Below are 23,365 nucleotides of genomic sequence, written 5' to 3'. Positions count from 1 at the left end.
CTGAGCATAACTTTTTAATTATTATTTCTTAAATCTTATCTTCCTGTCTTTTCTCATTCTTCCAGTATTAAACCACCAGGCTTCTCCATTTATCACCTCCATCAGTAAGTGTATCTGGCTCCATATAGATGGAGTTATTCATAATTCTTCAAATGGAATGTCACAGCCTCCTTGTAGATATCTGTAGTGTGCTACCAGTTAAATGCAAGCAATGTAACTTAGAAACTCATTTTGCAAACTTTCCACAAGTCAGAATTGATATACAAAACTGTCACATAAATTGCAAAGGCAGCTTTGTTCAGATGGATGAATGAAGGGGATACAGATAAAAATGCAAGTGTTTGTGGGTATGTAAACAGGAAGTGTCTGCCTCTAAGTAACAAACAAATGAAAAAGAAAATTAGTGTAATTCGGTGTTGGAATTTTCTATGGATAATTACTGTCGCAAATACAGAAATATGAGAGACACCTCCTTTTGTTATCTTGGCAAGAAAGAAGTCTCTAATAATTAGAAAAATACCAAATGTCTTACAGAATGCTGTCTGAACAGACTGAGTAACTGCAATTCTGCATATCAATTTTTAAATGTTCTTTTACTTTGAAAGAAATCACAGCTTTGCTTTTAGTAATATGCATTTTTATTGTCATTTTGTAGTAGAAATGAACACAAGCATCAAGCATTTACTCGTACTTTTCACCCTAGGAGCAAGCTAGACTAGTGGAATGGATTTTTTCCCCAATATGTTATTTTGAAGATCTTTCTTAGGTTGGAGGGTTCTCCAAATCCAGATAACTAGTTTTTCTACATCATGAGACATCAACATGAAAATGTAATGTTTTGTACTACACTAGAAACCACTTTAGTATCTTCCATCATACTGAAATTATATTGAAAATTTCCAAAATATCCCGAAAAAACATTTTCCTAAATTTTTGTTGCTGTATTGCAAATTCAGAAAGGAATGACATAATAAATTCATGTGAAATGCAAACAGAAGAGTTAAATGAAAGAGATCTCAAAGTGAGATTTGAAAAGACATGGAAGTGACTGTGCTATTTGACATGATTTCTTAGGACAGTGTATTTAAATGGTTATGAATGGCTACATTAGAACTCCATCCCAGTCTTCCAATTAATATATACTTTCAGACTTATCCTTTCTGCTATTATAATAGCAAAACATCCTTAATGTCTGCTTAGATACTTTGAAGTCCTCCTGCCTGTGATCACTCCTTCTTTACTCATTTAGTAAATCCATCCCGTATTTTTCAGAAATTTACACAAGCATAATCCAGGATCAAATAATCCATAAGTAAAAAATCCCACAAATCCACTGAAATCAACAGGAAAACAGTGACTTTAAAGAAAATGCAACTAATTTAGTTCATTGCCACTAATATTTCTGTAGTTCTAAAGTTTATTTTTTCTAATTAAAGACTAAAACATATAGCTACAAGAAGATTAAAGAAATATTTTTTTCTTTTTAAAAATACTCTGATTTTTGAAGGCTGTGTAAACACAGACACGCACACACTCCACATAGATGTATGTATAAGTACGATCTACCTATGTGAACAAAATCTTTTAAAGCTCCCACTTCTCACTAGTTACACCAGTCTGTTATAATGTGTAGCGAAAATTTCCCTGATTAATTTTTGCTCACTTTTGCATTTCCATTGCTCTAAGTTATGAGGAAAAAAATCAATAATTAAAACTCAATCAGTAAATAAAACCGAATAAAATCCAATCATTAAAAAAATCTTTATAGGCACAATTAATGAATTTCAGTTCAACAGCTGAACTGATTGTAACTGAGTATTTCTTTAAGATTACCTTTTCTTCTAACAAAAAGTAAAAATACTCCTACATGCATGCTTATTTGCATTGTGTGTGTATATGTGTGTATATATATAAATATGCATTTTTTTCTTTCCTTTCCTTAGGGGAGGGGAATGGGTACAAAGAATGAGTGGAATATTTTTGCGTCTTGAGAAGATCTGTTACATAGCATGGTATTTGAAAAACAGATTAAAACAAACAAACAAACAAACAGCATACTTTGGTAAATAGCGATGTCTAACTAGCAGTGGAAGTCAATACCAAAGATGGTAGATGAAGAAGATAGTACCATGTTCTTTTGCTGTTGATACTATCTGATATCTTGGTTTTTCCAACAGCTACACATTTCATGATCACTTTGCAAAGCAGTAGTTTGTCACAAAAGGACACCGAAACACACAGTATTTCATTAAATTAATTCATGAATGTGAGCATTTAAAAGTAATTTTTAAGAAATGAATTGTGTGCTACAACTAAAACACACGAAGTCATCTTCATTCTCACTCATCTTTTCAAAGACATATTTCCCTGCTTTTATTTCAGATTGTTCTTTATTGTTTTTCCTAAGCTGCTTTTCTGAGGAAGAGATCCTGTCCTTCAATTCAACCAAGGTAGTCTTTTGTACCTTTTATGCTACTCCTCCATCATTTTTGTCTCGACATAAATCACTTCAATGTTCTTCCTTGAACAGTGCTCCATTATTCTAGAAATGTGAGTGTATATGATTTTTAATTTGAACTGAAGTTGAACACATAATGAAAACCTTACTATTGGTCTTAAGATAAATTCAGGTTTTATATAGCTGACAATTTTCATGTACTAGTTTGTATGAAGATTTAAATAGTGAAAAGTGTTAAATCCACTAATTCTGCCAAATTGCCATAGACTTTGTATATGCAACTTTATTGCACTCTTGTGAAAATTTTAGCTTCTATTCTTGTCCAAGCAACTTCACAGGAACAGATAAGCAGGTAGATAAATTGAGATTTAATGTTCAAGCCGTAACACCAGCAAATCCTCAGAAACAGAAGGAGAAGGAGAATCAAGGTTAATCATTGGGATCACATCTTAGGTTCTGATTGTGAAAACAAAAAAAGACTTACTTAACTTTAAGCCTATTAATGAAAAGCTCATTCACATTAATGGGATTGTCTGATTAAAACTAAGCTTAAAACTGAACTTTTTAAAGATTGGGTCATTGGTGTTTTAATGCAAGAGCTGAAAGAAAAGCTTTTGTAGAGAATTAACATTATATACTTACACACTCCAAGACAATTTAAGAATGCAGCATTCACTTTCAAAATGCATTTGTCTTCCATTAACACATTAATAATAGTCTAAGGGCAAGTGAAACATTGTAAGACTGTTTTTATCTTGTTCATAAATAAGAGGCTTGGTATGTGATACTAGGCTTTCTACTGTGGGTTCAAGGTCTTCAAGAAATCAGTCACAGTATGCTAATGAAAAAAAAAACAAAAACAACTGGATTCTTTGCACCCAGAGGGCAGCTCAAACTGTAACTTACATGTTTTCTGGAGCTTAGCTTTGTTTCTGTAAATGAGCAAGAGAAAGGTTTTTCACTCGTCCAGCATCATCAAGAGAGTACCACAGTCAGGACTGAACAGCCAGAAGAATTACAGTCTCACTTTAAGAGGGAAAGCATTACACATGAAAGATAAGTTTCCGAGCAAACACTGGTATCTCGGTCTCATTTTGAGCCTTATTTGACAGTGCTTACAACTACAATGTTCCCGGAGCACTCTATTGAAGCCAGCTGTGAAAAGTGCTAGGCTAAGGTACGTAAATGCAACATGTAAACTATCTGTGGACAAGTTATAATTAGTAAGTTACAACTACAAAGGTAGTCATTCGACAGAGTTAGTAGACAGAACATTATTTGATTAGTAATAGAACAATGAGAATGAAATTTCAAATTGTGACAGCTTCCAGATTTTCTTTATGAGGTTTGGAATATCTGCTATGAAAACAATCAAGAGAAATAATACCTCAAAATTGTGACCTATAATTTAATCCCTAACCAACCAATCAAAGTGAGAGTGAAGATTTCACTGGTGGTTGTTCTCTCGCATTTCAGTGTTTCGTGTTTCCTCGCTGCCTATCTGCTACTATTGATGAAAGTAAATTGGTGTTTCATTAATAAGAATACATACATTTCCACATATTCTAGCACAGACCTACTACTGTTGAAAAGGATTGGGCTGTTGATGAGGCTACTAGCAAACCCTCATCAACCTTTGAGAATTAAAAGTACACAGTTATCAAAATGAACTGCCACGAGCTTCACAAGAGAACAGCAGTATCAAGAAAATAAATTATCCACAGTGATTAGAAAGGCTTAAAAAGCTAATAAAAGTTCATGATCCTGATCTGATGCAAATATAATAGCATTAATGAAGCTTCAGGCCTATTCCTTCTTGGTAGACAAATTGTTTTCACAGGAGGCTAAAGCAACTTAGCAAATACGAGACTAAGGGGCTACTCCTAGAGGTCTGTCAGGAGCATCTTTAATTTCCAGGTAATGGCTGATAGAACAAAAGCTAGTACAGCAATGATGCTCCATCCCAACCCCCACCCTGGACTGAAGAAACAGCAGTGAAATAGTTTATTTGTTTGTTTGTTTTCTGATGGGACCTCTCTCTTAAAGGAGCATGTCCTGGTTTCAGCTGGGGATGGAATTAACTTTCTTCTTAGTAGCTGGTGCAGGGCTGTGGTTTGGATTTGGTGTGAGAACAACATTGATAACACACTGATGATTTCAGTTGTTGCTGGGTGATGTTTATACTCAGCCAAGGACTTCTCAGTTCCTTGGGCCCTGCCAGCCAGAGGGCTGGAGGGACACGGGAAATTGGGAGGGGACACAGCCAGGACAGCTGACCCAAACTAGGCAAAGCGATGTTCCATATCATGGGACTTCATGCTTGGTATATAAGCTGGGGGGGGGTTAGCTGGGGCCTGGGGTTCATTGCTGGGGGACTGGCTGGGTATCGGCCAGCGGGTGGTGAACAGTTGTACTGTGCATCACTTGTTTTCCTGTCTCCCTTTTCCTCTGGATTTTATCCTTTCCCCCACCTTTCCGTTATAACTGTTACTATTATTATAATAACCATTTTTATTATTATTATTTCATTTTAATTCTGTTTAAAGTATTAAATTGTTCTTATCTCAACCCTTGAGTTTTACATTCCTTTCTGATTCTCCTCCTCATCCCTCTGGGGGAGGGGAGTGAGCGAGCAGCTGCCTGGGGCTGGGTTGCTGGCCAGGGTTAAACCACAACAGAGAAGAACAAAGCTGGTTTTTTTTCATTATTATGAAGTCACCTGCTACACATCATCATGCAGATTGCTGTAATTTTAAGACTTTCTAAAATGCTGAATTGGTGAGGTGCTGACATTGCTGGAATTATACATGTCTCAGGACTGAACAGAGTCTGTAAAAGATACTTATGTCAGATTTAAGCAACACTGACACGTGTTTAGTGCTTGTGCATGCTCTTTGCATGATGAAGGGCTCTTATGTGATTATTGTAACAATGCAGATTTCTTACGCATGAAAAGGTAAACAGACACATAAAAAGATACATATACACACAGATGTAACTGTAGAGTAAAACCCATCCCATTCAGTGCTTATCCAAAGGTAATGAAAATAAATTAGATTCTTGTAGAATCAACATAGGTCTGAATCAACACTGACGACTTAATAGAGTAATAATATTTTACAGTATTTTCTCTAAATAAAAGCGAGTAAAAAAATGTCAGTAATCTGTTTTACTTTTCCAAAGAGTTAAATACTCTTTTTTCCCCTCTCTAGAGAGCCTTCTAATATAAGGCATGAGGTTTAGAAAATAGTAAGTTCTAAGTTTGATAGCAGTACATAGTTTTTGTAACAATTTCCCTAATACTTTCTACAACATTTCATGAAAACAGGTATTACTCACCTCAGTTAATTAAATCAATAGAGAAGAAATAATAAAAAGGAGTTCAATATTATAGTATGCTATACTGACATTACTCTTGAAAACACTGGGGAAAAGATTTAAAGGGGAATTATAATTAAACTGCAGTGTTACCTTTTACAAGTGTTTTCGTAATGAATTGTATTGGTCAGTTTCAAATTCAAGCTTTAAACTAATAAAAAGTATGCCACGGTTATTTTTTAGATCTTATCATTCCAATTCTGAATTTTCGTTTACTTTGAAAACATGCAAGAAACAGTTGATATGAATAAGGTGTGTATAATTTAAAGAGAGAGACAGGAAAACGGTAAACAACCCAAAAAGCCTCTAACATAGCTGCTTCCTTGACACTTAACATCTCCAGTTCTTTGGTCTGTACATGGGGAATACATACAAGAGCAACTACTTTCTGTAATCAGCAGCTTGCCAGCTCTGACAGCAAAGGACTCAGCTATATATATTGTATATATACAATAATATACAATATATATATTATATACTCATGATATATACACTGTAAGATAAACAATATACCTTAGATAGCAAATCATTCATATATGCAATCTCCATATCCTACCAAAAGCAGCAATTAATTTACTTTATCTAAACGATAAAAACAGATGCAAAGAACTGATCCATCTCAATAATAGTAGGTTCATAGCATTATCTAGCTGTACTTCTACCATACATCCTATTGTTTTTTGCCATGACCTTTAGTTCTTTTGCCTTACACACGTGAAAGAAAAGTAATCTACTTCTGCAATAAGTAGATTTTGTAAAACCAATTATATAGATAAATAGAAAAGTCTTGTGTTGTTTTTTGGGGGTCTGTCCCCTTCCCCCCCCCCATCCTTTACCCTTCACTATTTTTATTATGTGGGCTGTAACTGATCAAAATCATTGTTTTTATGTAATTAGGTTATATACATACACTGTCTTATTCTAAACACAAGCATTCTAAATACAGGGAAATCTATTTCTGCATTTCTAAAGTCCACTTTCTAAAGGATATCTATTTCTGTTGATAGGAAAAACTAAAATCACTTCTTCATAACCAAGGTCAGATCCAATAATTTAGAATGAGGAAGTCACAGACAGACGGAGCTCCATCTCACCTACTACAGCTGCTTGGTAATAGCATTGTGGAACTAATGCAGCAGAGACTACTTTTTTTTCTTACTCATTTTTTACTGCATTTTCACCAGAGAGCAAGGAAATGGGACTCCAGGGGAGCTGACTACACACACTAGTAGCAAGACACAGCCCACAAGGCCTCAATCCTTTGATATGTACCAAAATAAATGACTGAAGGCAAAAAATTTATGAGACAGTTGCGCTTTATTTTGACACTCAATCATAAAATCCAGCACGTCGGAAACGTACATGCCAGAATAACATCAAGCACCAGAACAACATCAACACACAATAACAACAGCTCATATTCATTTACCAGTATTTCTTAAATAAACACTGACAGTTACGTACTAGTGGTATCAATATACTCCCACTCTGCACAGTTACCGACCATGAGAACAAGTGTTCATCACTGATTTAACACTTTCAAAACCCATGAACCTTCTCATATGCATGTGCAAGGCCCCAGATAGCTAATGCCAAAGTCATCTTTCCTTATCCCTGACACAAGCTCACTAAAATGTGTTGTAGTTCTGTGCTTAAAAGAAGTATCTTTCTGGAAATACATGAGGAAACAATCTACAGACCCATAACACAGGTACTTTCTCCCATCTCTTCCATGAAAATCTTTACCAAGAGAATAGTTAATGCCAAATGTGTAGGAAAATCATTAGGTAATAACCCTTGTGATCCTGCTGGACTATACAAGATTTATACCAGTAACCTAAGGTCAGAATCTGTACTTCTAACAATAAGGTCATCAGCTATCTTATTGCCCCCAAAATTCAGGCATTTATCATGCTTTCCAATACTTTATTGAAAACTTTTATTTTTATTTTTATCATTCTTACAATTCAATGACTGCTATCTACCACACAGCCTTGGCATTGATTTCCAGTATAGTAATGCAACTATATCCCCATGGCAACTTGTTTTCAGATAACTTCTCAAGCCATGCATCTACCAACCCACAGGAGATGGCCTATATTCTTACAGTCATTCCTAAAAATATATTTATTTAAAAACACCCTAATCTTCCATTATCAGCCTACAATCCTTGTAGTTTGTGTAATTTTATCAATTCCCTCACTTGCTTAGTTCCTTCCTTCCTTCCTTTCTAACAATCCTGTATTCATTATTCAGCAGTTGAAGTTAGCTTCCACCCAAAGCCCAAGGAGACTGGAGGAGGAGGTGAGACAGAGGTAGTGCATCTAAATTTCATGGATAGAGGAATGTTGTCACTAGGCAACACATGGTTTCCTCCAACATTCTAGAGCTACCAAAATATGCAGTCCACTTCCTCCAGTTTTCTTCTAATTTCCTGCCTTCTCACTTCAGTCTAGCCCACTTAATGGACAGAAAACCCTTCAGCTTTTTTTGCTGAGTCAGTCTTTCTGTGGTTGTGCTGCAGCTGGCTTCCCAGGGGAATGAATAAGCATCAGCCATGTTACTACAAAGGAGAGAGGAACGCAGCTGGGAGCAGTCCATCTGGTAGCAATGAGCAAGCAGATTGGTTTGCCTGGGTCAAATCTGCATCTCAGTTACATCCACACAAAAAAGCATACCCCACACTTCTTCCAGCTAGTCCTACTTAACTAAAACATGACACTGTTCCTTTGCTTCCCAAGCCTGCTGTTTATTGCTGTAAAAGGATCAAGATTCTGTGTATTCAAAAAGCTGCAGAAAGCAGTTTGTCCGAGAGTCGGGAGATCTTACGGCATTCTACTTCCCTGCACTTGTGTATAAACAAAAGGCACTACAATATATTAAAGCTATGTTCATAATTCCTAAGCTAATAAAACTACATCAATATTACGAACTTCTGTCTCAGTTGCTTTCGTATTTTCAATCCTAAGGAAAGCAGAAATTTAATTTTTAAAACAATTTGTTGATGTGGTGAAGGTTTTAAATATATTGTATATTAGGTGCAGAGTTGAAATATTTTTTCTTGCATGACTGTCCTCAAATAACAGCTTAAGTGCTTGTCTATACTTGCAAATATGTCTAAAATTTCTAAGTCCAAGCGTCAAACATTACAGTTCTAGTTTATGTTCTCACATCCAAATCTACCCTGTAAGATTCATTATTATATATTGCTTTCTGCTGCAGGAATATTTTCTCCTGGGGTGAAATACAAAGCAGTTAACACCTGGATTTTGAAAAAGAAATTTTAATCTGACATGATTTAAAAAAGCATTTGAATTAACAGACAAGCACGGTGCAAACAGAGCTGACAGTCATATACAGTATAAAACAGAGTGACATTTTTAGTAGCATGCAAATAAAGCCGACAGGCATGTCTTTATTCAATTAGTTCCCAGTTTCCAAGGGCAGAGTTGTTTGCACACATCCACACTGCGCCCTCTAATTTTAGAGACTTTCTATACTGAATATTTAAAACTACTTAGTATCCAAATCAATTTAACAGAATGTCACTTAATGTACTTCTCAGTTTTGGCTTTCAGTAATTTACTCTGTATACCTCAACACTGCTCACGACCTCATCCATAATTACATCCAAGCAAATCTCTTGGCCTTTTGTTTTTTTAAAAAAAGTATTTCAGTTTCAGAATAGTTAGACTTCCACGTGTGCACATTTTTATATGCTTCTCAGGACTATAAAAGTTTCATACCAATCCATCTGTATATCCTACTTACTTCTGTAGCTAAAATAGCAGGTAAAACAGGCACTTACCGTTCAGCGGTTACAGGGCACTTCTCCACTCCTTTTCCAAATGACTTGCCAAATCGAACCTACTGCCTCTTTAGCTGCAGGGAAACAAAAAACAAAAAAACCCCACACATGTCAGAATTCAAGGAACTGAGGGAGAGGTTATTTCACTATAAAAATCTCTTCCAGAGGAAGTCAAAAGCAGTGTAACATTGGCATTGAACTTTTTCTCGTAACAGGTAATAAGAATCTCTGAAATTAAAAACCCTTCAGAAGAACACTATGGTGGGGCATAAAGGTAACACCGAGAGAGAGAGAGAGAGAGAGAGAGACAGAAAAAGAGAGAGAAAGAAAGACAGAAAAAGAGAATGAAAGACAGAAAAAGAGAGAGAAAGAAAAAGAGAGAAAGAAAGAAAGAGGAAAAAAACACCAAAAAAGAGAAGCAATGATATTAAAAATATACTAAATGTAAATGTAAAAAGAGCAAATCCATCACCCTCACATCTCAATTTTCTATTTTTTACAATACTGTGAACCATGAATATTTCAAAATAATTTTTTCTAATGCCTTCTCCAGCAGTCTAGTGTATCAAAGGAATGGCCAGGGTTTGTGCCTACCACCACATTTATATTACATTTATTTATTTATTTATTATAATTTGCAAGTCAAAATATGTTGCCCCTGAATACTGAATTAAACTTCTCTGAAGAAGCTTTTTATTTTTTATTTTTTTTTAATACAAAAGCTACAAATTTCCATGGGAGAAAATGCAATTGAAAAAAAGGCAGCTGTGAGAAGCTTACATTCTCTGAATTACGTGATAGCTGTTGATTACTTCACATTCCCCAAAGGTATCGGTATCAGCAAGCAATGCTGTGCTAACACTGGCCATTCAACAGAGATATTAATAACTGCAATTCTGGCAGAAATCAAATATGCTGGAATTATTCCCATAAAATTAGCGTGGTGAAACATCTACAATTTAAAGTAAGCCTCACTTACAGGACAACAGATAGCATCTAAGAAAATTAAACTTTAAACAGTCATTTCAGACGAAACGTATGTTAGAGATGTCACCATCTTAAACACAGACATGTTTCACAAAGCATGTAAAAGCTCATCATGACTAAAACATGAAATAGGAACGGTATGATTTCTAAAAGGAAAGTCAGCAGCATTTTCATACCTCTTGTCAACACCAGACACAGCTTTTAAATGCCCACCACCAGTTACAAAATTTCTGTCTATTCACAGCAGTGGGTGGTGATGCTGAAAGACTACCCTAAGAGCCCTGTTGTGCTATGCACAGCCACTCTTCACACACCACCAGGAGACAGCCCCTGTACTGCACAGGTGAAAATGCGTTAAAAAATGTATTTTTGAAGAGAAACATTCTTTGAATGAAAGAAGCCATTATCTCCATCTTACAAACAGAAAAACAAGGCATGCTGAATGTCATGGGGTAAAACAAACTTGAAAGCAGCATTTCGATAAAATGAGGTCTGAACAACATTGCCCGCTGTACTAGTGTAGGTGCGTGCAGGAGAGAAGCACAGATGACCTGCCACCAACTTCACAACCTTTGGGGCAGGAGACTAAAAGGTAGTGGCAAGCCAGCTGGTAACAGCGCCGTGGGTTTAGCTGCGGAAAAAGCCAAAGTGACTGGCTGGATGTGACGGGATCAGCAAGGCCCCTGCTAACCCCCACGAAGGAGGGGGCTGCTGACTCAGCACTGAGAGCCCGGGGTGAGGCCTGCAGGGGAGCAGGGCTGCCCCAGCGTCCTGGGGCACGGCCACCACCGCACGGAATGGCCTCTCCCCCCAGCCGGCGGTGCTGGCCATGGCCATGAGCAGGGGCGCCGCGGCGTTGTCAGGTGTGAGCATGCACGCTGTACCAAAACGCTAAGTTTGTCATACACCCCTGCGCGTACACCCTGCCCCAGCTGTCCTGTGGCAATACCCAGCCAGCGCAGAAATGGAAACCTGTGTCAGTGAGCTGAGCTGTTCCCTTCTTGCAGCCGCCTCACCCCCAGACTTCCCATGACGGCAACCAACCCACAGAAGTACTGCAAGGCAGCTGTAGCAGAACGTGAGACAGGTTTTTCTAATATCCAATGCATTCCAAGTACCTTAGCCACCAACCTGCTTTCCAAAGATTTTTCTTTATTTTCACAGAAAAAAAAAAAAAAAAGAAAATTTACCAATGCTACAATGAAAATTTTATCAAGAAAATACCTTTTTGTTTTTCTTGGGGAGCAATATTTTCAAAAATTTGTGTTATTCTACTCTTGCACCACAGGAAACCTCTGGTTAGAGGTAAGAGCTCCTGTAACAAAAAATAATGTTTCTTTTCTATAGACAGAGTACTTTATCAAGTGCTTAATTAATCTCCCTTCCTCACCTCTTTCAAATTAATTTCATCTTTATCATCTCCAGAACGACACCTGCCAGGACAGCTGCTCTTGCTAGGGGTTTCTCTGTATGCTCAAGTCCTGCAGAATGAAAACAGAGTTGGAGTCAGAACACAATGTTGGGAGGGCGCAAACCAGGACAATGGTGTGGTGGTTCCACTGCACCGGGTCCAAAGGCTAATCCATAAAAAATAAAATATTACCACTGCAAACTTTGCAGAAGAGATCTGGGAAGAAAGATCAAGGAATAGAAAGGGCAAACCACTTTTCAGTCCTCTTTTTCAGAACCCATGGAGAGCTCTAAAGGGGAAGGTGACTGCAAACCACCAACAGAAAAGCAGAAGAGGCAAAGCAAGGCCATGGTGCTACCAACTGGTTTTGCCATTAGAACACAGGGAAAGCAGAAGTGAGAGCTGCTATGAGACCCCTTTCTTCCACAGAAACAACAAGCAATACCTGCCTGAACAGTTCCCTATCTCAGATTCTTCCCTTACTTTCTTGTGCTGGTTCAATCCAAATGATTTCATGTCAACTCTTAAATACAGGATGCATTTACATTTTTTTAATGGGAAAAAGTACAGTATGGAAATATGCAAGGTGAGGTTAAAAGGTTGCATAAGTTAAACTTGTATATTAAATGCTATTCATTGGAAAATATTTTTAAAATATGTTAATAATGCATTTTTAAGAATATTGGAATGATTACATACGAAGCTGGAGACAATACTCAGAACTGATTACTCTGCAAAACAGGATAATAAAGAGAAAAAAATCTCAACAATAAAATTAGAAACTTATAGTCTGAAGTACCATGCTGTCAGCACCCCAAGCCCTACAGTCCCAGTGCTTTTGCAGCATTCCAACATATGCATTAATTAGAAAAGAGTAATTCCAAACTCCTTTTTCTAGACATAAAGAATGTCAAAACTCCATAATTATTTACTAAAGAATTCAAAGCTAACCAGATTTTATTTTCTATTAAAAAAAATCAACCATAAATTTCTCCTACAGCTTTTTATTTCCTCTATCCCTTTTCAAAGGGTTACAACGGAGTATCTTGTAGAAAGGAAAAAGTTGTTGCTTCTTATTAGTTCTTCATGGCATCCCACAAAACCAACTGCACCAGTGAACATTTATCTAATGATGAATAGAAAAGGAAAATGATTACATTTGTCAATTTGTAATAAAATAAAGTTTTTTCATAGGTCTTAACAAGTAAGAAAATGTTTTTCTCCTTTCTGGATTGCAGTATAATCACAAGACAAAAACCACAGGCATGCACAGAAATAAGACATTGTTTTCAAACCAGCACAAAACAGTTTACTAACGCTGTTCTTATTTTTAGTCCTGTAATTTTTCCTTGAAATTATAGGTGGGATCAATATTGTACAGACTTGTTTCGTTGCTGATATCCCAATGAGGTTCTAGAGGAACCAGAACACAACTGATGTATTGCTATGCAAATTTTGTAGTAAAGGTTTCTAAACCTCCCAAAACCTATAGTTTGAGGCAATACTGTTACAGCAACTGAAGTAGTGAACTTGCTTATACTTACATATTTAACAAACTGAGTTTTGACCTTACTGAATAAAACTTTCTACAGAAAAATGACGGGCTTCAAGAAGTCTTGTTGACTGTTCAGTGTGATTGTTGTGGAAGCAACTGCTTAGCGTAAGGAAACGGTTAGCTGAGGAACTGATCGGGAAATGAATAAAAAGTTACCAAGGAGCTCAGTAGCACCTGGAGCAGTAAGACGTTAGGTAAGTTCAATGGAGTTAGGAGCACAAGACAAACTGGCTGAACACTAAATTGTAGTAGCGCAATCTGAAAATGCCCTACTCAGCATTTTGTTATTCTCTGCTTGCTTTTTAGAACTAAATGACCAAAAGAGTGGGCTGAACAATCTACCCGATAGTAGCAGGCTTTTAACACTCAATCTGTAATGGCCGGACCTCAGCCCCCTACATGTCTGCTACCTCCTATGTTCCAAACAGTCTCATGTATCTTTTGCATTAAAAGGGCCTGAAGTAATATTTTTAAATCATTTTTAAACTACGTAACCTGCTCTTCCTTCAGTAGCTCATTACAATATAGTATAAAGTGCATTTGGAAATTTATTTCTTTAAAACTGACTAATAATTGGGAAAAATATATATAAAGAACTCATTTACATTCTTGAGATCTAGCAAAATAAAGCACGACACATTCCACCACTTACTGCGACTACAGCCATTTAAATCAAATGCAGGAAAATGCAGCTACTCACAGAGTCAGCAAGAGATACGAGTTTGTAATTCTATTTATAAATATTAGGGTAATTCCTGCATGTATTTTTTGGGGTGGTGGTGGTGGTGGTGGTGGTGTCTGGCATTTATCTGTCCTTTCTAAGAAGAAAATAATTCTCACAATTTCTAGTAGACACTGTTATAAGCCCAAACACAGTGTGTCTATTTATCATACCAACCCATTAACTTTGCTTATTCCTATCAGTCCTCAACATTGCCTTCCTCATCCTACATCCTTTCTTTATTGTGTAAAAGTTTTATTGATATTATTATAATTAAGACTAGGAATTTAGACTCCAGATATGGCTTGCTTTACCAGTGTTGATTTTATTCTGAGGCAGAAATAAAAAGCTTGTTAAATGACTTCAGAAACCAATTACTTTATTTCAAACTATCCATGTATAGTATCTCTTGGAAGCTGCTGAATGCTCTGGATTCCTATAGATGTCTTTCATAATGTTACCATTCAGGTAGTTCTTAATGAAGAATATATGTAGTATGAACTAACCATCTGCTTTGTAACATTATTGATATTTTCCCAATTGCTCTGTAGAAAACTACAGCATAGCATCACAAATCCAATAACAACACACATAATGATAACTTCTGCCAACAGAATGACCCTAGATGATCCTCTGGAAATCGAAAATACTTATAAAACATGGGAAGAGTAAACTTATAAAACATGGGCAGAGTGAAAAAGAATACATTTCAATTAACAGAAGTGTTTTGTGTACTTGCTAAAGAACGGCTACTTATATATTCATCGGTCCTGACAGTGACTGACAGAGAAAACCTTTAGGAAACAACTTCTGGGAATCAATTTAAAGTGTGGAAATGCTGGTTCTGAAATGATTATTTTAAAAATTTCTAAAGTCGCCTCTGCCACTGTACAGTAGTTATTATTACCAACGAGGAACAAACACTGTATGTGGTTATTCTTTTCACTTGTGACTAAAGGAAAAAAAAAATTTTTAAGAAAAAAAAAAGTATCCTAAACAATTTGGTACACCTTTTGACCAAGCATTAGACAAAACGGAGAGTGTGTATTCAAAGCCTTTACTTTAACTGTGTGAGGATTCATCCCTTGTGTGGCTCCAGTAATTGCAGCAGGCTTACAGCAAAAACAGACTAAAGCTCATTGCACAAACAGTGCTACTATTTGTAAACTGCTACACATTACTGATCAGAGCAACCAGTTATGTTTTAACTTATATCCCAGCTGTGTCAACAGAAAAGCTCCTGGCAGATTAAGACAAGAAGTTCAGCACTGCCTTCTATGTCTTCAAGCAAATAGAACACACAGATAGCAATTTAAAATAATAGGACAGCTATTATCAAATAAGTTTGAAGTGAGCAAGGCAGGTTTTCCCCTTTTCTCTAATTCTTGCCTGAGATGCAGCAAAGTAAGATCACCAAGATCATTTGCCATTAGCAAAGCTTAAGGTTGGAGGCTTTCTGGTCTCTGTTAGGTGCATGCATTCCTCAGTGTACTGTTCTTGTTTCTATACTTAGCTAGAATCCCACTGAGCAAATGGATTCCATGTGCAGGAGCAGAACGAAATCATGCTTTTAGTGCTACAGCTTTTCTCCCTACACTGGCTAAGGAGAAATAATACACATTTAAAGTATAAAAGGATAAATATATGTAATTTCAGGGAATCTATTTACTGAACAAATACGTAACAGGTTTTAGAAACTCATAACTGAGGTTTACATGTAGTCAACATTAACTACTTATGCCACAACATATAATCAGTAAAGTTCAAGAAGTAGGGAAAATAAATCAGCTGATAAGCCACTTAGCTACTTAACTCTGTTCAGCAGTGTTTAGTCACCACAAAAACAGAGCAAACAAAATTAGCTCAGTAATATGAACTAGCTTCTGTAGGACATCAGTATTTCTAAACTGTTGGATCCAGGAAAAAAAACAGTGGATCCAGGGAAAGTGCCCTACAACCTCCAGGCTGTGTTTGCATTCCACATAAAAAAGCTCAGGAATCCTAAATTCACTGGTACCTTGGTGCCTCCTGCTGTGACACTGAGGCATAAACACCTGGTATAGGCAGACTCCCAGCTCCACGGATATAAAATCCAGAGGACCTAGAAAAACTCTGATCTATAACACCCTGACATGAATTCAGGCAAAGGTCTACGAAAACTGTCTACCAAATGGATTAAGCCAAACATGTTTCTGATTAGGTGTTATGACTTGAGGTACTCAATGCCTTTTTCACCTCAACCGTTATTGGAAAAAAAAAAAAAAAGCCTTCAGGAATCACAGGCCCCTTAGGACAATGGCAAAGTCTGGAGTAAGGAAGACACCCTTGGTGAAGGAGAATCATGTTAGGGAACTTCTAAACAATTCTAAACAAATTCTTCAGAATTAAACATCCTAAGAAGGAGAATCATGTTAGGGAACTTCTAAACAATTCTAAACAAATTCTTCAGAATTAAACATCCTAATACTGTTTGGGCATAAGTTGTCTTAAGCAATAAAGACAAGAAACCGGTAATTTCTTTAACAACTTTTTTACAAATTTTCATGTATCATGAACACTTGCTTGCTGTTTCCTGTGTTCTTTTTAGTATACTTCCACATTATGTCTAGGTAGGGGGAAAAAATATAAATGGGTGATCTCAGCATGCTATACATCTCAGTCAAATGTTAGCAGTTATCATTCAGTTACCCTGCAGAGATCTTTTTGTCACATGCAATAGTAAAGTACAGGTTGCTACAGAATGTTAACATCTAATGAAAGACCTTATATGATGAAATGTAAGAGACCACCAAGAGTGCTTTGTCAATTATCTTACAAAAGCTTCTGAGCAAGTGTAATTTGAGGTTTAAGGCAAGCAGAAAGAGTACAGCCCTGACTGCCATCTTGACAACATGGATATAAGTCAACTCGATGAGGAAAGAACAGATAATTTGACATAAGGCATGCTGCAGCAAGGTTAACTGCAATGTCTTTCACTTCATCTATTTAGCCTAAAAATATTTTAAACTGTGTGGTCCATTTTGAATGCTATAGACAAGTGCTCATACTTTAATTTTATCTTTACTTTGCTTTCATTGGGTTTGGTTAGGGATAACTGGATAATAAAGTATTCCTTACCTAAGCATGACTAAAATCTATAAACTGGATCCTGGAACAGCCTAACAAGAATGCCAGACCCAAACCTGCCCCAGCCTCTCTGGGGCTGCAGTGGAGGACTGACATGGCAAGATGCTACTGCAAGGCCCATGGAAGCAGGACCATCTCCTGGTGACTCCCGGTGTCCTTGAGGGATGTCTGGGATACAGTAAGATTTTCAAGTACACACTTGAAGTCTCTAAGTCTCTAGCTTTGTAGGAGTATAACCGTGACAGATTTTGCATTAAGGTTTGATGTTTGAATGTTTTATAGTATATAATAGAATGCAAGTATACAACTTTACAGTAATTGGACCAAGCACAAACTACTGTTTGTTGGGATATCTACTGTTATGTGATTCAAGGATATTGGCCTGTTCCTTTCAGGATGTAAAGATTTTTTCAAAGCTGTAATGTGCTTCCCTAGGAATTATTCAGTGTGTTTTCACAGCAAGATTTACTATCATCAGATCCACACACTAAACACAAATGATTGTTGCAGCCTTTATAAATTTGAAGTTTTTGTTTCCTATATATATATATAAATATTTTGTTTGGTTCTGAACACATCTAAATTGAAGACTCAAAGGGAAAACATAGATCTTCACTTGAAATGGAACCCATTTCAAGCACAAAGATAACTGAACAAGGTTACATCCTGAAGCAATCCCAACAGGTAAGTTTATGATTGTCTGACCCGCCCTGCTTTTGCAAGTGGTGAAAGCACAAAAAGCATTAAAACTTTTCAAAAAATTATTTATTTTCTTGCAATATGAATGTCTATCATACAATAATGTAAGAAAATAACTAATACAATTTACAAATAACTATAATTAACAATACGGGATTTTTTCTGTATTTTTGTCTTGCCTATAACTGTATTTCAGTAATGTGTTTTATAGCACATTATACTACTTCAGAAAATCCATATTTAAGTATCTTTGCTAATCTTCTATTTGCATGGGAAAAGGATTTTTCTGATACTGATTCCTACTTATTTTTTCCAAATAAAACCAATTCATTCCTGTATTTAATTTGGGGTAGAAGCTAGTGCTGCAGATTAATAAGTGGATAAAAACATTTTCCCATTCATATTCCTCAGAAAGCATCTTTCATCAATAATTTTGAAATCCTAGAGGGGGAAAAAAAGAGAATCACCATGTCTGAAAGACTTCAATATATACTCTAAAAAGGTCTGCTGCCAACAAGGTTTAGGGATGTACTGTGCCTTCTATCACTATTCTGAGCAAGGAATGACTCTGCTTACAGTGTCACTGAGACATGTTAACTCAAAACCACCACCCAGAACCTATTTTCCTCTTGCTCCAGGGTCACCATGTATATGGAAAATATAGCTAAATCCTTTTCATTCCTCCCCTTCTCTCAGCTTCCTGGGTGTACACAAGCCCAAACGTAAGAGCTGAATAACCCCAAAGAATGGCAGAAGTGGGGCAGATCTAAAAACAAAGTGACACCTAGCTATCATGTAAGGTTATGAGGGACTTGCAAATGCACGTAACCCAGGAGCTTGACCTTATCACTGTTGTTCTGAACAAAGTTTTAATAAAACATCCAGAAGTGATGGGTAATCAACACCATGAAAAGAAGGCCATGTTTTAAAATGTTAAGATGCAAATTAAAATTCCTCTCTGCAAAAACTTCTGAAGATTTAAAAAAAAGCAGGTGAATCAATTTTTACAGAAATATTTTGTTGTTCCATTCTACTTTTTCCTCTTATATTGACAAGGATGTGCTAACTCTGTGCCATTATGGAATAACTTGCCAAAATATTTTGTGTTGACAAATACACCTGAGGTGCCAAATGCTACCTTTCCAAAAATAATCTTTGCAAAGGTGCAAGTCTCTACTGCAGACAAAATTATCAGGGAACACAGTTAAGCATAATGGCTTTAAAAAGGTCTCCTATTTTAAAGTCAATCTAGTCACTTCATGGGGATATTTGCTGAGCCAGGAAAGATACTCTTCCTTTGATGGAATGTTCAGCACAAACAAGCAGTTTGAACTTTACAATTCTTCTGAAAAATCTGAGATTCTCCTGCATACCAAGAAATATCCAAGACAATTAAAATGGAAAAAATGTAGGAGAAAAAATAATAATAAAGAAAGATACAACAAAAGCTTTGAATGCTAGAGATGAAGACAATTTAGATGCAAGAAAACATCTATTCGTAAATGAAGCTTCTTTCAAAACCCCATCTAATATATCAGTCACTTTTTTTTTTTTTTTTTTTTTTTTACTAATAAATCCCCAACTGGAAAACTATCTCCAGGAAAGTACTTTGGTTTTGTTAGAGAGGGAAATTGAGTTGGAAGATTTATATTCTATGGCCTTCTAAGTGTAAGGGCAAAGTCTGGCAAGTGTGTTTTGCCTTTGGACTAGTGGAAGGTGGCAAGACATCCCCTGAATTTTAATTACTAGAAAAACTTGGGGTTTTTTTCTTTTTGTTCTCTCCTGTGTACATCATGTTCATTGATGCAGTGATTACTCATTTTTTCATTAGACTCAGAAAAGGTCAATAGATGTAGGTAGACAGTGTTTAAACTGGCGTGTTCAAAGATGCCGAGGCCACTTATTGGAGGAGCCTTAACACCCTGGAAACATTTTGCCAAGATTTTATGTCAAACTATAGCTTCTCAAGTCTGTATTTCAAAAACTAAACCCCTGGTTTGACTTGTAGGTGTTACACACACAGCAGTTGCCGGAGAAGTATCAGGAGACACTCAAAAAATGCGTAAGGATTTAGCCATAAACACTCCTGCGCTTCTCTTAAGAGAACTTCGCTTTCTCATGACAAACTAGAAAGTCTTTCTGCTTCCTTCTTCCTCCCATAATTTTGAGTAAAATTTGAATAGGGGTGGAGAAATAAATAAAATGGGTGTCTCAAATTAGAGATACTATCCTCAACTCTGGAAAATTTCTGTTTCCTTCCCACCTCAGCAACTTTTGTGGTTTTTTTTCCCCTGACCTTTGGGGGTCTTTTTTCCAGCTTTGGGTTGTTTTCCACCTACAATAGCCCCCTCCCACTTCAAAGAGCTACGAACATGATATCCATAAAAGACTGAGACGTAAGTTGGTACTAAAGGGATACAATCTATATAAATAAGCAAATTATTACCAACAGAATAACACATACCATTTTCAGGTAAAAGTTATAAAAATTTAAGGATTCACACCAAAATATGCTTAGATTTCCTCATATCCAACACTAATCTAAGAGTAATTTAAAAACAATTTGCAAATAATAAAAAAACATAGCCTGAATAAGGTATTCATAAGATGACTTGTTTAAATGGCACCAGAGATTTGACAAGACCGTATAGATTGTGTTTTTACCTTAATCTCTACTTTCCTTAAAACAAGATCTGATTTATTTCAAAGAATTCAGAAAAAGGTGAGCAAAGACTTACTAATACACACAGTCAAAGGTGGCTTTCTAAACTTCTTCCAATTCTAAAGGCACAATTGTTTTTTTGAGAGAAATATTTTCTATGGAAGTGTTGATCTGAAACCCAGAAATGAAATATGATCACTTTTGTCTATATAGCAGGAAAAAAATCTTTTTAAAAAATGATTCTTCAACTGTCTGAAGTCCTCAAAGAACTGCTTTGTGTAAATCCACAAATTGTATACCTAAAATCTTGAAAGTCTTATATTCAAATGCCACACACAAAGACTGCAATGCAGAAAGAAAGAACTATTCATACTAATTTAGGCTTGAAAAATTAGGGGACAAGCTCTGAAAAACTTAAAGATTATATTACTAAAGATTACTCTAGATAATCACTGAATAACATTTCATAAGCAAAAGCTAAAAAAGTGTTAGCCTGTTTACTAGAAAAGAAGATCTGCAAGGATAGTTACCTGGCAAAGGTAGTTAACTGGGATAGTTAACTAAACATAGTTATTCATTAAAGAGGTCAAGTTCTCTGAGTGCTACTTTCATTTTTAGTTTATTGGGTTTTTATATTGTTGGCCATTTTTCCATCAAACTGTAATTTCCATTCACTGTTCAGTGTTTTCCATGTGGTCCTAAAATCACAAAAAGTAAGGATCAGCAAAGGCAAGATGGTTTAGTGACTTGACATGGTGTTCTTCAATGACTGCTAGTATTCTAACCCTGCTGACGTGAAAATGGAGAAGCTCTCATTTAAGTATTAGGGAACTGCTATTTCAAAGAACAGAAGAGAATCCTCAGATATTCACTGTATCACTTCCCTTTTCTTTGTGGGACATCCTGTTCATATTTAAACAGATGCAAGTTGGAAGGAGGAAGTGTGACAATGTGTTTTCTTTTTAGCCGAACATGGAGTTGCAACTGGGATGCAGACGGGACTTCAGTTTGAATCTGCACCCTTGGAAATCAACCTATCCTCCCTCCCAGTCTATGTTCTAAAGCAGAAAGAGCACATGAGCATACTGCTTTTGTTAAGATGTTTCTTGAATAACGGTCTTAAGTGATGACATAGATATTTTATGACCAAGAAGAAGGGACAAAATGTTGACCAAAGACCTGAAAAGCCAGTAACGAGATGTGCTGGGAAAAGTATACAAAAAAAGAAAATAATTAATTTTCCAGTTGCAACTTTTGTAGTGCTTAGAAGAGAAATATCTACATAGGTGCCCCTAATAATTAATGTACATTGTTAAAAAAAAAAAAAAAAAAAAAAGCAAAAAGAATTCACAACTGTTTTGTTGATTGGTAAGTTACAGGCAGGAACTCTCTTCTCTTCAGAGTCTTTAAACTCTACCAACGGTTTACCCGCAAGCCTGAACAAAATGAAACATACAGAGTTTGATCCAGCTTCTCTCACAGGGTGGGTCTTTCCATAAGGATCACTGAAACTCATCATATATTCTATGTCAAGTGGCAGGGTTTAGCCTTGTAGCTCTACAGGATAAAGAAACTTTCATCTGAGTTTCCTACACTGGGCAGATTCTAAAGGCATTCTCTGTTTCCACTGGAAATGTAATTCTGTCTGATCCAGAAAACCATTCCTTTCCCCCAGCTTACACCCATGTCAGAGCCAGACACCCATCTAACTGTTTAACTCAAAAGACAATTGTCCTGCTTCCTACAGTTGGATTTTTGCATCTGTGACTGAAATTGCTCAGCAAAGGAATTTCACACTCTTCTTGCAAAAATTGGAGAGGCTACAGGTTCACATAGGCTGTAAGGGACTTAGCACAACCTGCAAATCACCTGCCAAGATCAAAATCTTCCCAACAATCAACTCACTCTCCCCCTCCCTCAGTCTTAACTAAGTAGTTGAGTCAATCAATCAGGTTGAGTATTTGTGATCTAACCACTCTATAAGAAGTTATTAGAGCATTCTCAGGTACACCACACCCTGACTGTCATGTCTGAAAGTAATTCACTTGCAAATGCATTAAGCAAAATAGTGCAAACTGAAAATTGCAGAATACAGAAGAGTAAAAAATAATTATCACATGCTGCTTAATGTTAAGAGTAGTCCTTTAATATGTGTAATTACAAGACTATTTCTTGTTTCACCTACCTTTAAATTATATTCATCCCACGGAGGGCATGTTCTAAGGAAAATTCCATTCACGCGTGGAACTAACTAAGTTTAATGGGCTTTAAAGTATTTATTTCCTCTCCATTGTGTCATTACTTTCATGTAACTGTCAACTGAATACGCTCAAATATGTAATTTTAGGCTCTTTTATGAAGAAATCTGTGAATAGGATATCTTCCCAACAGATTTCCAACTGACAGCTAATGGGAAGTAAAATTATAGCTACAGTCTCTTCCTCTGTCCTGCAGCAAAATTTTACAATGAATGTCACATAAGGGTCACCTCTTTCAGTCCATCTCTAGGTAGAAAACACCATCACAGCTATCAAATGGCCCTGCCTATAATTTTGACAGT

At 36.4% G+C, this 23,365-nt stretch overlaps 1 protein-coding gene across 8 annotated transcripts in view; it reads right to left on the bottom strand.

Moving 5' to 3' along the window:
* The window catches only part of CDH18 (cadherin 18), a 337,159-nt gene that overhangs the window by 201,694 nt on the left and 112,100 nt on the right, over positions 1-23,365 (bottom strand). For 5 of the 8 annotated variants that reach the window (XM_027812997.2, XM_027812998.2, XM_055706002.1 and 2 more), the window contains 2 exons: positions 12,022-12,112; positions 9,645-9,718 (listed from right to left, as the gene is read on the bottom strand). The gene's annotated coding sequence lies outside the window, so the exon portion shown is untranslated. The remainder of the gene's footprint in view (positions 1-9,644; positions 9,719-12,021; positions 12,113-23,365) is intronic. The other 3 variants (XM_027812999.2, XM_055706000.1, XM_055706001.1) reach the window with 1 other exon arrangement.

This window comes from Falco cherrug, chromosome 3 (assembly GCF_023634085.1).
Source record: "Falco cherrug isolate bFalChe1 chromosome 3, bFalChe1.pri, whole genome shotgun sequence".
NCBI classification, from domain to species: domain Eukaryota; kingdom Metazoa; phylum Chordata; class Aves; order Falconiformes; family Falconidae; genus Falco; species Falco cherrug.
Note: the sequence above shows the minus strand (reverse complement) of the source record. Positions and strands in the feature narration are given on the sequence as shown.